We start from the raw sequence: 12,631 nt of genomic DNA on the forward strand, positions 1-12,631 counted from the left end.
CTGCTTGGAGACTGAGCGTCTCTGATAAACCTGCTGCATGAGGGATGATGATGTGATTCTTCCTCGTTGGTGTCGGACCTTCTTCTCTTTGATGAAAGCCCAGTCTGGATGACCACATGTTTGTGTCTGTTTGTGACTGCCCTGGTTGTATTTAAATATGGAGGTAAGGTGGTGTAACAGTGTGCAGGTGTGATCGGGGCGAAGCTTCTGTTTTCTAAGCAGGGGTCTTGTTGTGGTCGCTCTCTGACCGTCTCCACTGCCTCAGCATGCAAGCGTCAGATCCAGGGGAGTTTGCAGAGCTAGGATGGTGGTGGTGTTTTGAAATGTTGTAGGTGGCTGACTTTGTACTGCTAACAGTGGGTCTGAGTGGGGCTCCTTCTTTGTGGAGTATATAGAGGGTATAGCGCCCCCTGGGTACAGGCGGTGGTATGTAGGGCGGAGAGTGTCAGAATCCTTCTTAAGTTGTTCCAGGGAACTGATGACCTTCTTTTTGTAGCTGCTTTCACTTTGAGGCTTCATAGGTGTTGTTGTCGTGACAACAACGTGGCGGCCTCCTTTTCTTCATTGTGAGGTTCGACAGAGGAGCTTTTGCACCGGAGAGGTGTGGCTGATGCTTTCATGTGGTTCTGCTTCAGGTCGTTTCCTTGTGTCTGTGACGAGCTCCACTGTCAGCAACTCCAGTCCTTCAGCACCTTTGATGTAACTACACAATATGACTCCTTATCTGACGTCTACTTCATGTTTTTATCTGAGAAGCTGGAGCGAGTTTTCATGGCTAGTTTTTTACCTTCGGCTCAGTAGAATAACGGCAGACTGAAACCATCACCGGGGTCATCCTCCCGAACTCAGCGAAGGTCAGCAGCTGCTCATCGATTATCCCGGCGTGTGTGAGGGTTTTATAAGCTGACAGACAGGAAGCAGACAGACATGCACTGCCTCTGTGCTACCTCTGCTTCATTACAGTGTGTACATGTTCATGAACACACACACACCTCCTCCTCAAGGCTGGTTTTCTGAGCGATCAATATTCTGCAGTGGAGCAGCCGGCCTGCACCCTGCTTGTGTGCGTGTGTGTGTTGCTTCTTATCAGTATCTTCCCCTCTCCCTCTGTTCAGAGGTGATCCTCTTCCCTCCGGCCGTCATCGATCTTGGGATGCTGCTGGACTGGATGCTGAGCATCGGTCGGTTTTTCCGCCACGTGTCCGTCCAGCCGACGTTTAAACGTGGCTCCCGTCACTTCCTGTATGCTCCTCTTCGGTGGTTAGGCGTTGCATCCTTTGCTCGGTCCCAGGAGGCGGTGAGATGTCTGCGGTGATTACGGTGACACTGCCGTGCACCTTCGGCACCGCGGCCTCTTCAGTGCACTGATTTTCACCGCGACCGCTCAATCGAGACGATGACTCACTGAAAGCAGCTTTCAGCACACAAACGGAGCCGAGCTCTTTGTGTCTGAGTGGGTTTCATTTATCCTGCTGCAGGCGGGATGTTCTCCTGCTGTTCTGACTAAAACCGACGGGTTTAATGTGTTACGGTTCTCTGCTGGGCACATGCACACCTCTGCCAAAGCTGAGACGTCCCTCCTGAAGGACGCGGCCATCATGACGTCACCTGCTGGGTCGTGGCATCTGAAGCTGCGTGTTTTCGTCATGACCGTCGTGGTCCATCCACTCATATGGATGGACCGCTCATCCGTCCATCAATCCAATCCTCCACCCATAGATCCATCTATCATCCACCCATCCGTTGGGATTGATGAGGACAGTTGAATCTGCCGTGTCCAGAGTGGAGCGGTTGTAGCTACTAAATGAAAGGATTTGTTTTTAAATGATTCTATTTTTTTCCTTTGTGTCAGAAATGGATTACAGCATGTTCACATCATTAAAACCCAAATCTAGACAAACTGGTGACTCCAGCAATCAACTTCTGAGCAAATATCTGGTTAGTAGATGTGGAATATTTTGTATATTTCACAACGATGAGGAAGTAAGACTAAAATCAAAGCTTCTGGTGTTACAACAGACACGCTCTTTCTTTGTCCTCGCCCACAGTGAGCCACTTCCTGTTCACGCTGGAGGAGACAACCAGGGAAAATACAGCTGCTCCATCACTCGTAGATAAACTGGCACGTGTTTAAAAGTTCAGCACGTTTCGATGTTTCTGTTAATGAACAGTAACGTTAAAAACCAAACTGAGGTGGTGGTGTAACCACTCGGTTCACCAACACATGCTCATAAAGTAAAATGTCAGCACGAGCTGCAGAGTGAAGATCCCTGTAGTGGTGGTGGTGATGGTGATGATGAAGGGAGTAGATGATGACCAGTAGTTTCAGGCTCGTTTCTTAAATTTATGGAATCAGAATTTTATCAAATCAGCATCATTAGAACAGACATCAGTTTCTGTGGAAACCACAGACATGACAGTGAGGGGGAGGAGGTGGGGGCAGGATGAAAACGTGAAATCTGTGGAGGTGGGGGAGGTGGTAATGGAGAGTTGATGGAGGAGGAGCTGGCAGGATGGGGCAGCAGGAGGAGATGGGTAAAGGGATGGGGGGAGGGAGGCAGCAATAGGGGGAGATACATGGGGGGCTTGAAGGTCCGGCTCTGCAGCACCGCGGCCTCTAAAACAAAGAGAACAAAGAACGAGGCACACCGCCCTCCTCCGCCCCTCCGTGTGAGGCGAGAGACGTCCACCTTAATTGATTTTCTTAATGAAATTCATGTCGGCCGCTCCGCCAGGAGAGAGGCGCAGTTTGTGTACCAAACATGATGTGCACTGACAGGAACAAGCCGTGTCTCCTTTCAAAATAAAATGTGCAGCAGCTCTTTTTGTGTTTGACAGATTTAACATCGTTAATAATCATCACAGTAGCTTTAGAACTGTTTCGACTCCACATCCACACATTTTGCTTCCAGAAGTTTGGACGAGGGCGTGCCCAGTAACATCCAATCAAAATCCTAGAATCTCACTGTGCACCAAACCCGAAGCTCCGCCTTCTTGCACGGTCCAGAGCTCAGCAGCCGAGGTGAGGCGGAGCTCTTCACGACCCGATCCCGATCGAACTTCCATCCACCGAGGTCAACATCGTCATTTACTGGTGGAAAACTGACAAGAAGCCATTTGACTTCTGACCTCTCCTTCGAGGTTAAGGATAACGGTTTCTTACTGCAATTGTTTGAGAGCATCCAGGGATGATACTGTTTAATTATGTAATCTGATTACATGCAAAGCAATTATTTTATTTGGAGAACAAACTTTTTTTCCTTGATGTTACGAAACGACTGAAATGAATTCAGTACGAGAGACGTTTTCATCCACATGAATAATAAAAAGATGAAGGATGTTTGGTGATTGGCTCTCAGGTAGGTGTGGTTTCTTAAAGTGACCCTGGTCCCCTCGGGTCATGAGCCGGGTCAGCGGCTCACAGTAATCCAATGATTCTCCATCACTTCCTGTCTGTGTTTCCAGCGTCAGACAGGACACGATCCGCCGCTTCATCACAAACGCTCCTGTTCTCTGTCTTCCTCATAGTGAAGCTCCATGAAAGACGGTTCAGGGAACTTTGACGGCTGCCCCCTCGCGATGTTGGCGCAGCCAGACGGACGGCTTATCGTCCTGACTTTGTGTTACATAAGCTGCCCACTACCTGAATTAATAAGCTCAAGTCCTCCATCTGAAGACATGCTTCTTTTAATTAAGTGTGTTTGAGCCGCCTGTGTCAGGCCTCGGGGCAGGCGTGGATCCTTAACAGGAGCACGGCGCCGCAAATGTGTGGGGAACATTTGAATGATTCAGTTTTCATTAAAAACAGATGTGCACTTGTTATCCAGATGTTCTTGTCACGTGTCTGTTGCAGTGGAGTGTGTTCGTGTTAACACGGACGGTGTGAGTCCCTCAACACTCAGATTATCCGTTTTTTCAGCTCGTGGATCTCTGTGATGTCACATAGACCTGATCAGGTCGGCTTGTGCCTGTGAATGTAGCTCGTAGTAACAAACTGCTTTGATTGGTTAATAAAAGCAGATTTACCGAGTCAGGGACAGAAGCCACGCCCACCTGCTGTTCAAACCTTCTGTTTACAGCCAATCAGTGAAAAGTGTGACTGATTAACAGCAGAGTAATCATAGGCACAGCGTCACCACATGTTTAATCCTTTGTTTACTCCTGTATCACGGGTCAGGTAACCTTCACTCCCATTGGTAGTTCAGGTGGCCACACCCACTGTGCACCCTGCTCTCTGGTCGCTCCGATTTCTTTGTTTTGTGGTTGGCTGTCAGTGAGCCTGTGTCGGATGAACACCGTCTGTGATGCAGGAAGCTCCTTCTGTTTCCTTAACCGTGAAACGTGCTGTATGAAGTGAGCCGGACACGTTTGGCGGCGGCTGCTGCTCAGGAACCGTGTGACTGATGAGACACGCGTGTGCCTCAGGGCCTCCACAGACCTTATCAGTTTGTCAGAGTACACACTGAGACATTAATCTCTAATTTAGGATAATCAGGTGTTTGTCTAAGCTCAGTTTACAGTCTCAGGTTAATGTCAGTTAATGAAACGAGCCTTTATGAAATCACCAGGTTTATTATTCGATTGTTGAACTGTAGTATAAACATTCCCACGGCGGCCGATTTACGATGCGCCCTGCTGTTCCCCGTACGCTCGGCCGTTGGGTGTGAGTGGGTGATGGATGCTGGCAGCCGGCTTCAGCAGCTCCGCCTGTCAAGAGGTTCCTGCCGCAGGTGACATCCAGGTGAAAGACCGTCAGGTCTAACGTGGAGGGTCAGGTTACGAGTACGTCTTCTCTACGTGTCCTCGGCAAGTGAGCGGCGAGGCGTTTGATGAGGTCATCATGGCCACAGCACAGTCATTATCCGGTGGAGCTGGAGCTACAACACTTCTGTTTAAACACCTTTAATGCACATAGTGGTGTTTTTGGAACAGCTTGGTGCTCTCCTGGTGCAGCAGCACCCTAACCCTGACCCCAGACCAGCCGTCGTCTTTAACCTTAACTGTCCAATCAGATCGTCACATCCAAACCTTGCAGTTTTTCCACCTACAATCATCATAAACTACAATTACTTATTTATATGTAATATAAATGTAACTTACATCGTCGTTCCGCGCTCTCTTTCTGCTGTTTGTTGCTGACTGGCTAATGATCATTTGGTACATGAAACCTGAGCACAGCCAGAGAGTGTGGCAGTAACAAACATCTGAGCTGATTCTCGTTAGGTTTCTAAATAAAACCTGCATCCGTCTTCGTGTCTGTCTGAAAGGGCCAAATGTTTGGGAAGACAGAGATTCCTGAAAGCAGGGATGTGCTGGGAACAGAGGAGATGAGCTCCGACAGGACGAGGCCTTTTCTTCCGTTTGTCCGGTGGCTAACTCGATTAGCTTAGCAAAGGCTTCGGAGCAGATCCGGCTGCTCTGCTCTGGAAACACACACACGAAAACCAGCCATCTGAGCACTTCTACACACACACAGTAATGTGTGGCTGGTGCAGCTCTGGTTTCTAATTTTACTCCCACAGTGAAGCAGGCTGCTGTCAGTGATGGTTTCCAGAGTTCAGGGAGGAAGTGGACAAAAGAGACTCAGGACCCTGAAGGGAAACCCAGAGATCCAGTTTATAACACGGGCTCCATCACGTCACCTGCTGGAACATCGTGGCGGTCAAGTGAGATTTTGTAGTTTTTCTTCTGGAAGTTGTAGTTCAGACACCTGCAGTCCCGTTACCGAGGAGTGTGAGGAATGTTTGCTTCCTCTGAGGTGGAGGAATGGGAATAGTGAGATCATTTGTTGGTCTGTAATGCTGGAACAAACAGAGAAGTCAATAATAAAGTCAATTCAAGTAGTCACAAATACCACAGAAGAAGAAGAACAGGAAGAGACGCTGTTACAGGGCCTTCTCCATACTCAGGCTAACGTTGGTCTAACCGTCAAACCTGAAACCATCAGCACGAACACAAAGTGCAGCAGGTGACCTGAACAGGTGACAGGTCAGCTGTCAACAAAGTCTCAGCAGTTTCCTGCTTTTTCCACGAACAGCAGAACATCCTGATGGTTGCTGTGGCAGCGCTAACGATGAAGAAGAAGGCCTCTCAGCTTCAGGATATGGGAAGAGTGAAGAATGTGTTTCAAATGGGTCTTAGATGCTGGTTTGGTGTAAAATCGAGGCTGACTGGCTGACCTGCTGCGCTCTGCAGAGGTCGTGTCGTGTGCTGCCGTCACTGTTCCCTTCGTGCAGACACAAAGACGTGGTTAGCATTGTTGGGACGAGCACACGGACAGAAACAGATGAGAAGCAGCGCGGTTGCTGGGCGACAGCTGGACGCTCGGCTTGGTTTACAGGAGGAAATATTTCAGGATGCAGTAATTTATTTTCCACTAACTGATCTCTGCAGGGACAAGGAAGGGCTGTGGGTCGAGAAACCCGGAGCCTCAGAAAGAACGATTTACACCACATCTTCCTCATTTGCTCCTCCTCACCACCCACTGCTCCCTCTTCTTTCAAACCTTCACATGCTCCTCTCACCCTCCTCATCCTCACATCCTTCACAGCTTCAGCTGCTCTCGTCTCCGAAACGTCTCATTTTAATCTCCTCTGTCCAATTCGTTCTCCAAAGCTCACCTCCTTCCTCTCCACTTTCTCCTCCTCTTCGTCTTCCGTTACTCGGAGTTAATCTCTCGTTTCCTGCCATCTGTAACGACCCACGGAGGTGTTTCTGATGGGACGTGTTGGTCAGTTTTTAGTTTGCATCCTTACTTTAAACCACAGGTGTGCTTGACTGCTGTGGAGCAATCATGCTTCCTCCTCCTCTTCCTCAGTTTCTCTAAGCCGCCTCCGTTGTTCTTTGGTGGAAGTTAAGGTTCTCGCTGCTTCTCTCACTCTTCTCCTTTCCTGTTAAAAATAGACAATAGAGGAAGGAGGCTGTTAATTATTCATCTGAGGTGCACTATACTGTTTTTACACCTCTCATAATCTTCAGTCCTCCTCGTCATCATCGCCATGTTGAGTCTGGGCTCAGTTTGGTTTTTCTGAACATTTTTTGTTCAACGTCTCTCGTAGTGATGGAGAATCATTGGATTACTTTATTCTGTGTGGGATGGTTTGTAGCTCATCCATGTTGGTCATTAACCAGCTAGCCCTAAAACAGAGAGTTAAGGGTCGGATCTGATCCTGAAAACCATCAATTCTCTATAATTTGAAGGTCTTAATGAGACTGACGCAGTTATTCTTGCGGGTCAAACAGCTAAAGTTAGCTACTTGTGTTAGCTTACCTGCTGTAGCGTTAATGAGCAGGCTAAGGCTAGCATATGAAATGAAGTGATATGATGTGGTGGAAAAAAGTCTTTGACCAAATTTGACTTTAGTGTCTTTTTATCTGTGTAAGAAAACAGTGCTACAGTGCTTGCTGCTATTAGCTAAAATTAGCTTATAACAGTGAATGGAGTGGCCCTCCGTGAGTCAGGTCTCCAGTGGCTAATTTTAGCTAGCTTCTATGCTAATGTAGACAAATTGCTACCTGCCTAACTTGGCAGCTAGCTGGCTAACTGTACTGTGCTCTCTGTCTCAACCCTGTGTAAAGCCTCTTTAGCTGTTAGCTTGTGTGGAGTGTTGGACTGTGTGTGAGTCGGTGTTTTGCTGGGAGCCAGTGGGTGGTGACGTTAGCATTGAGGCACTCGGATCATAAACGTCTGATCTGTTTAATGTTAACATAGTAAATATGACAGATTTGTTAAAAAGCAGACAGAAGGAAAGGCAGATGTCGGTCTGAGCATGGACACAGAGGTTAAAGTGTGTTATTGAGTTTGTGCGATGGCTCCAAACCCTGTTTCAGTGTATCTATCAGGCAGGAGCGCTCGAGTTCATTTGTATGGAAATGAGGACGTCTCATTACTGAGAACATTAATAAACAACACACACACAAGGAGAAGAAGCAGTTCGAGTTAGATACAAACTTGTACTGTTAATAGTGATTTCCAGTGTGAGCAACAACAACAAAAACTACACAAATCCACGTTAGCGTTAGGCTGCTGACGTCATAGATGCAGGATCATGACCTTCAGCCAAAGGCAGGAGTTGTAGCCCTCACACAGGACACGGATTTTTACTTCCATGATTTTGTTGGATTTGCTGACGGGAGGAGAAATCTGGAGCGACCTTTAACCTTTCAAAGACGCCGCACTGTGATTGTTCCATCTTTAATTAAAATGCTCCAAAAAGCTTCAACAGCACAAACGCGGTCCACAGGTCCAGCTTAGCCTAGCAGCTACCTGTGTCACCACAGGGGGCCACGCCCCTTATCTTGTCAGCAGGTGAGTTATGTTAGCATTCTGCTCTCGTACAGGTGAAGGCAGGAAATGATCTATAGAAACAGTTTGTACTGTAAACATTGAACATGGGACTGACTCAGTGCTGCCTCTGCTGGCTGTCAGAGGAACTGTAGGTTTGGGTGCTTTTATACTGGCTTCATTCTTTTGCTGCTTGATGACACACAGAGAGTCAGAGACACAACTTCCTGTCTGTGCACATCGCCCAGATCCTGAGGAAAGCTGGACGTGTATAAAGGTCCTGTGGGAGGAGCTGAACTGTCAGTCACCTGAGAGCTCAGTGACATCAGCAGAGCGAGCCTTCTTGTATGTGTGTCAGTGGCGTGCAGGGACTTCCCCCTGTGTAGCTGGGCTGCTTCCAGTGAGCGTGTGCAGTCATGGCGTCTGCGGTGAGGATGCTAATCCAGCACGACGAGCCCGGGGAAACTCCTCCTCCGAGAGCTGTCGTTAACAGACAGATGTGGGTCGGTGCTGCCACACAGACTCATGCAGGAGCTGCAGCGGTTGCACAGACTGCATCTTTAAATGGAAACCCTGGATTCCCCTGCAGTGTTTCACCGTTTTATTTCATTATGCAGCCGCAGCACAAAGTGCATCAGCTTTATTTCCTCTAATGCTCTGATTTAGCTCCAAAAGCCCAGATACACGCTCACCGCTGCTTCTTGGCCCTCATCATCTTATCAACAGCGGCTCTGTGAGTGAGGAGAGCACCGTGACCTCTTAAAGTTTCATTTCCACTCAGGTGAATATTAAATACAAGCCCACTAATATTTATTGAAGCCCTTTTTGCTTCATTCATCCTGAGTGCGTGAAAGCTTTTTCATTTTTTGTGCGAAGCAGCTGAGATTGATTCCTTAGATCTAAACATCTCAGTTTAAACTCTGCCTGCACCTCGACCTGCCTTCTGTGGGAACACTTTAGAGCAGTCAATGCTAACCGCGTCACGTGAATCAATGCAGAGACAGAACTACATTTATATGAATGCATCTATGTTTTAGCAGCACGCAGGAATAACCCGTGTGTTTGTGCGTTTGCATCTGTGTTGTTGGCTTTACGTCATTCGTGTTCTGCTGTCTCGTTATTAGCTCAACATTTTATGCATCGTGTTCCTGCTCCGAGTTTTGATGTCACTGCGATGTTTCTGAGGTCTCTGCTCCTCGCCTCAGTTTGTAGAACATCAACCTTCTTGGCTCGTTGTCTGTCGTCTCCTTGAATATGTCCGTAACAAGCAAAGGCGGTCGTAGTGCCTGAGATCTAATTATGGAAAACGCCGGGATGCTGATTCCAGCTTTGCACGTGTGTTTGATGGCTGGGACACAGTCAGGAGTAGCTTCGCTGCTGACAGGCAAAGCTAATAATCATCTCATTAAAATATAACGAGACTCGAACCGCCTCACATAACGTGGCACTGTGTGGGCACACGCTCGCTGTTTGGATCCCAATAAATCTGACTTTCATGTCGGGCTCGGAGCGTGAAAGCATTTGTAAGCGTGGGTAGAAACGCCTCAGCGTCACCACCCAGCGAGGTGGTCATAACCTGGCAGCTCACGCTTCCACCTGTCCGCTGTCTAACAGCACGTTAGGGCAGGAGTCTCCATCCTCCAGCTCTTCTGGAAGCAGCCCCTGGCTCTGCTTCTGGTCTCCTTCCAAGAACCTCCCAGAAACACCTCACCTGGGAGCTATCAGCGTGGAAACATCTCAGCTGCCTCCCTTCAGTGTGGGTGAGCTCCTCCTGAGCGGCCGAGCTTGAAGGCCGACCCGGACGCTCTCAGAGGAAGCTCGTTTGTGCTCCTCGTATACGCGATCTCATCCTCTCAGCCCCACAGCTCGTGGTCATGGGTGAAGGGGGGGAGGAGGAGCTGAGGGTCTGCGCCAAGCCCAAGGATAAGATAAAGAAGGATTATTTTGATCTGTGACTGTTGTTTTTTGTGGGAAAAGTCGAGTGGAGACCAATTTTAAACAACATCACTTTAACCCTTTATGACAGGTCGGAGCGGGCGCGCTCTAAGTATTTTTAAATCCCGGCAGCTCTGCAACCACGTGAGCTAGCGCAATAATTTTTGCATATGAAACCGGAGGAGTTGTACTTACATCTGATGCCATCAGCTTGTCCTCGGTCACGGTTTCCTTCCACATGTAGCTTTGCAAAAACTGCATAAAAAGCACTTGCAGCAACAAAAACATAATATTCCAGAAACATGTTTGCTGATCTGATCAGCTGTTCGTAACACTTCCTACATTGGAACAGACGTCAGCGCGAACTATCGCACGTCCGCCGTTACCTGCCCGAAACCGGAAGTGACGTCATTTTCACGGGAAATTTAGTGTTTTCCTACAGAGATATGCTGGTGTTTTTAGAAGTTTATTCCGCTTTTTTGCAATTTACGGAGTTACTATGGACCTAATGCAGACATATTATTAACATCTGGGATGTAATGGTTGTATTGATGTATAGCAACTTGAAATGCTCTGAAAAACGGCACTACAGCCTGTAAAAATACAAAGATAAGCTCTGGCGGACTTTGGTAGGTCTTAAAGGCTTGATGTCCAAAGACACGGTCTGTGACCATTTTTAAAAATCAGAATAAGCAGGATTGTAATATTAATAATAGTTTAATGAGATCTGCTGTGTTTCCCAGCGTTCTCCGCCTGAGCCGAGGAGTATTTGAGTATTTGAGGTGGAGGAAAAACAGCTCAGAGAAACGTCGGCATGCCGCTGGTGCTGCTGGCGAGGCCTGCAGGTGCTGCTCGTGTTGTTTGATTTGGCGTCTCGCTCTCGCCTCCTGCTCGCTGTTTGCTCTGATGTTTGGGTTAAACCGCGGGAGCGGGCGTCATGGTGGATCCCACGGATGCCCACATCGACAAAGAGGCAAATAAAGAGATTAAAAACGGTTTCAAACGGCAGGTAAACACAGTTTGATTCATCCAGGTGACTTTAAACAGGCATGCAGAGTGCTGTGGGTTGTCAGCAGGGAGGCGGAGCAGCTCATTGGCGAGGTGTGTGTGTGTTTGGAGATCACAGACGTGACTCGTGACACACGTCCTGCTTGGGGGCTGTTTCTTGTTTTTCTCTAATAAATCTTTAGATTGGTTTGTGTCACTAGCGATGCATCGTCGGCTGAGAGGGAACGTGTGTGATCCTCGTCTATTTCCATCTTTCATCCGTTACAGAAGACGCCAAGAATATTTGTTGATGTGGAGATGGACCGAAACCTGCCTGCTTGTTCCTGGATCTCAGATTCAGTTTCTCTGATGATGTGTCAATTTAAAGTAAAAGGGAAACACAAAGTGACGCGTGTCATTTACTCAGAGCTCGTTCGTCATGAAGCTTGAACCAATCGTCTGCTTTAAGTTTGCAGACAAACTTTATGGAACAGTTCTTCTTAAAGCAACACTTTAACTTAAACTCCTCCTGATCTCCCGTCATGGATCACCTGCCTCAGGGCTGGATGCTCGCATAAACTCGCTTTGTGAGGGGCAGCCAATGGGGAGAAAGTTTTCTTGGAGGAGGAGGAGCTAAATCAGCTTGTTTCAGACAGAGGATGAAGTGAGCAGCTGCAGGGGGGCTCAGTGTGAGTTAAAGAAGGATTATTTCAAACTGTGACTCATGCAAAGCTGCTTTGGGAGAGAGCCAGAACACACGGGTAGAATTAGGGCTGGGCGATATATCGAGTTTTTAAAAAATATCAATATAATTTTATACGAGATATAAGATGTGACAATATCCTTTATATCGATTTAGTCTATGTTACGTTATAATTAGAGTTGTGGAACCACAAGTTTGCCTCTCTTTCGTCCACTTTTGTCTTTACGCAACATTACTCGGCCTCGCCTCTCCTTCACTGAACACAACTCCCCCTCCTCCCCCATCGCTTCACCTGCAGGCAGCGACAAGATGGACACGGCAAATCTGCGTTAACGAGTTACTGCGCATCGGCCCGTGCGTGGGGCTGGACGGCATCAACGTGTTAACGAGCTAACCGCGCTAACGAGCTAATCACGCTAACGAGCCAACCACACTAACGCCATGCAGCCCAGACCCAGACCATGAACCGATTTTAGGTGGTACACGGCGCTCAGCAATCTGTCAAAAAATGTTTTAGTACGACTTTGGTAAGCGATGGAGCTGCACCGCTTGATGGATTGTCGGAGCATTACAGCTACCGAGGAGCCTCGCGGAGTGATACGTACTGTGCTTCAACGTAATATAACTGTACTGTGTGTGTATAAGGGCCATAAATGGCACCTGTAAGAGACACGTTAGATTAGGATTAGAAGAGGATTTCAAACTCCAGGCTGTCGGTCGCG

General features: G+C 47.9%; 1 protein-coding gene across 5 annotated transcripts in view; it reads left to right on the top strand.

The window, feature by feature from the left end:
- Nucleotides 1–12,631, top strand: part of LOC309697836 (nucleolar protein 4-like) — a 114,265-nt gene that overhangs the window by 54,536 nt on the left and 47,098 nt on the right. The window lies entirely within an intron of this gene.

Source organism: Aulonocara stuartgranti, assembly GCF_965226115.1.
Source record: "Aulonocara stuartgranti genome assembly, chromosome: 20".
NCBI classification, from domain to species: Eukaryota; Metazoa; Chordata; class Actinopteri; order Cichliformes; family Cichlidae; genus Aulonocara; species Aulonocara stuartgranti.